The following is a 4,841-nucleotide window of genomic DNA, read 5'->3' as shown; positions in this document are numbered from 1 at the left end:
TGAAACTCAAAGCATTCTTTTACCTTATAAATATTTCATAGCTTTTACATCATTGAGCCCCAATCTTTTCTTCTCAAATGAATTTCCAAGATTCTTAATACTTCAAAATATAGTTTCCTTTACTTTAAATAGTTGACTATAGTCTTATTCTTTTATAATAAATATCTAAATCTATAAAATGAATTTTCATTACAAAAATATTCCTTTAAATCTACCTTAATATTTCAATATGTACAATATATAGTTCTCTGAATTAAATTCACTACATAAAATCATATTAGTAATTTTTGAAAATATTTAAATTGAGAACATCTAATAGTTAATCTTTTTCTTCCCTCCCCCAAACTTAAATTTTTTAATATGGCATGATACAGGTGGAAAGAAAAATTCTAAATATAAATCATACCTCAATATTTTAGGCATTTTCATCATTCTGAAATTTTTATTGTCCTTCTCAAAATTTATACTTCACCTGGTCTCTATCATTATGGGCTTTCTATAAATATAAATCATTAGAGAATTTACTGGGTAGTGAAATTTTAAAATAAGTACAAAACTAAACATTATACAAACTCATTATTTCACTAACACATCCACAATACTAAACAAAAATAATTACAATTAAAATGCAAAATAAAAATCACATCACATTACAATTTAACAAATTTCAACTACCACCCCAAACAATTATAACAATAATTAAAAATTATCCAATTGCAACATAAAAATAAAAACAAAAGTACAAACACACAAACATTTATCTCTATTACACAAATTACAAAAATAAAAGTACATTAATTACTATCATATATCAAAATCCCAGGCTATATCTTCGATGTCTAAATGCTTAGAAATTGCCCCAAATCCAAGATCTTCAAGCCCCAGATCGAAATTTTCATTTTTAAGAGGAAGGTGATGATGAATAGTGGGCTTGATATTGACCAAAGGAAAATATGTTGAGATTTTCATACCTATTTTACACTATTTTTTATGATATTGCACTTTTAAAAAAAATGTATTTTTGATGTTTTGTTGCAGGAATGATGAATTAGGGTCATTGGAGCAAAAAGATGCAAAAAGGAGCGAATTTTGAGCGAAAAGGACCAAAATGTGAAGATTTGAACTTGGGTGATGACGTCGAGCCCAACAAAGCATTGAATGAGGACGAATTTTGGAGGGGTGCTTAGGCAACTCTTGGAAAAACTCATCCACATCTTTAAAGAGAAGACTCTGGCTAAAAATAGAAGAGGGATGAGACTCAAAATTGAAGTGTGGAAAAAGTGTAGATTCTAAATTGTGAGGAATTCTTCGAGAGATTGTAATAGTGAAGGGAAAGTGAGAGATTTCTTCCTCCTTGCCGCTTCCAAGAGGAATTGTGTGTGTTGTAAGGAAAGGAAGAGATTCTAAGGAACTTCGAAGAGTTTTCTTGGGGAGAAATTAGAGATAAGTTTATTTATTGTTGTAGTTTGTATGACTTTGATTTTATATATGAATTCCTAGTTTTGTTGTGTTTTCCCCATGAGATCTGAGTAGTTTTTTCTGTCTTTCTCCTTGTCTTGAGATTTGTGAAATGGTGATCTGAATTTGTTGCGCCATGAAAATGTTAAAGAAATTGTAATGATCTTTTAACTTCGATCTTAATTTACTTTCAATCTGGCCAATTGATTTGTTAAAATATGTTGAGTTTACAACTAAAGTTGATTCTCAATATTTCTTATAGCAACACTCTGACTCTTTAATTGATTATCCATTTCTAGCTCCACTTCTTTTAAAAGACAACTTCTTCTCCTTAACTTGTTGATTACTGTTAAATTCAAGAGGATAGGTAGGTCTAAAGTTAGAATTCCCCTAATTGTTCCAATTTTCCAATGAGTTTACTTGATTATTCCCTCATTGTTGACTTCCATCACTAGAATTGTTATTCCAGTTAAAGTTTGGGTGGTTTTTCCAACCTGAGTTATAATAATTAGAATATGGGATTTTAGGTCTATTAATATCATTTACAGCTTCTAATGAAGTTTGAAAATCAAGCATTTGTGATAATGAATTTTCTTCAACAAATTGAGGTGTTTGAGAAAAATTCACTCTAATTTGATCTATTTTCCTAGATAGTGCAGCAAATTGTGAAGCAACCATCGAAATAACATCATTATCATGAATATTGGCTACTTTCAAAAGACCATTGAAAATTATTTGTAGCAATTTCTTCAATTAAAACATAAGCTTCATCAAATGATTTAAACATTAATGAACCTTCAATAACAACAACTATGATAGATCTATGGGATCTAATTAACCCATTATAAAAAGATTAAACAATTAACCAGTCTGGTAAAGCATGATGTGGTCACTTTCTAAGGAGTTCCTCAAATCTTTTCCAAGCTTCATAAATTAACTCATGTTCATGCTGAGTAAAAGAACAAATATCATTTCAAAGTTTAGCAGTTTTTGAAGGCTGAAAATACTTAGCCAGAAATTTTTGTGCCAAATCTCCTGAAGTTATAATAGATTCAGGTGCTAATGAATATAACTACATATTAGTTTTATCTCTTAATGAAAAAGAAAAAAGTCTAAGTCTGACAGTATCATTTGTTACACCATCATATTTAACTGTAGCACACAGTTCTAAAAAACATGCAAAATATAAATTTGGATCCTTATTTGGTGTTCCCCCAAACTGATTGTTTTGTACATTTATATTTTTGCAGGTTTAAGTTCAAATGAGTTAGATGCTACAATAGGAGTTTGAATACTTAAGTGAATTTCATCTCTTGTAGGGTTTACACAATCCCTTAAAGGTTTTTGTAAATTATGATGTTCATTTTCCCCATTTTGAATTTCAATATTATTTTGTGAAGTGTTTGTCATATCTTGAAATTTATGAAGTCTTCCTTGTTTTCAAAATTTTTATATAGTACGTTCTATTTCAGAATTGTGGGGCACTAAACTTTCAGATCTCTAACTACACATACAAATAATAAAATCCAGAAAATAAAATAACACAAAATAAAATAGAATTTTCTTTATTTTAATTCTTCAAAATTTTAATTTTCAAATTTTAATTTTTTTTTTAATTTTTAATAAAATTAAAAGCTACAATGCAAACAAAATTGTAAATCAAAAAGTTTACTTTCCAAATTTAAAAAGTTTTCGTTAGCTATCCCCAACAACGCACCAAAAATTTGAGTCGGCCTGCAATTACGTGTGTTTTTTAATCTCCAAAAATTTGCCAAAAACTTGACTCAAATTTTATACATCGGCTAATATGAATAAATGAAATGATATGAAAAATAAATAATAAAACTTCACATTAGAAATACTACGCAAGCATATGTATCGTTTCAAGTAATATATGATTTTCTTTAAAAACCCCAGTATCGATCCTACAAGGATAGTTGAACTATTTAAATTGTCTTACTAAACTCAAAAGCAAATTCTATTTAAATTGTTGACTTAGATGAAAATAATATGATAACAACTGTTAAAACTAAATTAAAGCAGATAAAAATAACTATAATTAACAACACAATATAAGTAATTCTAACGAGTTTGAATAATATGTAGAGATCTTTCCCTCTGCAATGAGATATTAATTTATATAGGATTTGAATGACTAAAAATATAATGATGTATTGTGACAAATATGTCCATTCCAATTCTTTATCCCCTCTCAGTGCTAGGTAAGAACATTGGTTAATTTAGAGTTTTTCACCAGCTTGTGTAGTAGTGATGAGTAGATTTTGGCCCCTCACCTCAGATTATCCACTGGGCCCTCTGTATAGGACCTACTAGGGACCCCTACAATCCAAACTCTAAACTGAATTTGAAAAAAGAATCTAGTCTGTCACCCTAGAAGCATCAATTCTACACACATCAAAACTTATCTCCTTATCTATTTTCACTCCCCCTTAGGTGATCGCTCTGCCAGAATGAAGTGTGACTCTCATTAGTTGAATGAAATCCCAGCCCTCCCGGGGCTTTATGTTTCTCAACGGATTTTAACGTCACAAGTGATCGAAAAGTCAACGAAGAATCGGAGAAAATGTCATCACAATTTCTAAAAATAAAAAGAAATCTTTAAATCATGCTCATCCCACAAGATTAATTCCCAAGTGCAAGAAGAAAGAAAGAGAACTACTCAGACTTTATGGAGAATAAAACAGAAACAAATTTGTATTAAAATCCAAGTCGTAGAAACAAAAACTTAACACAAATACAAAGTAACTTTTGTCTTCTCCCAACACAAATTCTGGAGTCTCCTTGAAGAAATCTCCAAACTCCTACTCTTACAACACAAAACACACATAAACTCACACTAAAACACAAAAGTGGTACATCTTAAAGCCTTCAAATACTGTCAAATGTGGCGCTATAGAGTCAGGGGGCGATGTTATGGCGTCATACAACTTGCACCGTTTTTGCTCATTTTTCCCTCATTTTCTTTAAATGTCTATTCAATGTACCCTGAAATAAAAATATATAAAATATCTTCCTTTAAAGTGTAATATCACTAAAAATATGCATAAAACAATCATTACATATGCACTAAAAACAAGTAATTTTAAAGTGGATCATTGCTTTCATCAGGATTTGATATGCAACACCAACGCGAAACCAACGTCCTGTGCAACATGTTTATATCACCAAAAAATACAATTTAGTAGGTCCTTATAAACCGATGTATCGAAAAAAAGAGAACTCCTAAGTGCCTTCATTAGGATTTTACATATAACAACGACGAACTGGCTATCCAGAAGGATCCATAAGGTCATATGTTTTATAATGGACCTCACAAATCCAAAATAAATAAATAAATAAATAAAAATAATGTATATATATAA

Source organism: Phalaenopsis equestris, unplaced genomic scaffold (genome assembly GCF_001263595.1).
Source record: "Phalaenopsis equestris unplaced genomic scaffold, ASM126359v1 Scaffold001269, whole genome shotgun sequence".
Classification (NCBI taxonomy): Eukaryota; Viridiplantae; Streptophyta; class Magnoliopsida; order Asparagales; family Orchidaceae; genus Phalaenopsis; species Phalaenopsis equestris.
This window is presented reverse-complemented; position numbering follows the sequence as displayed.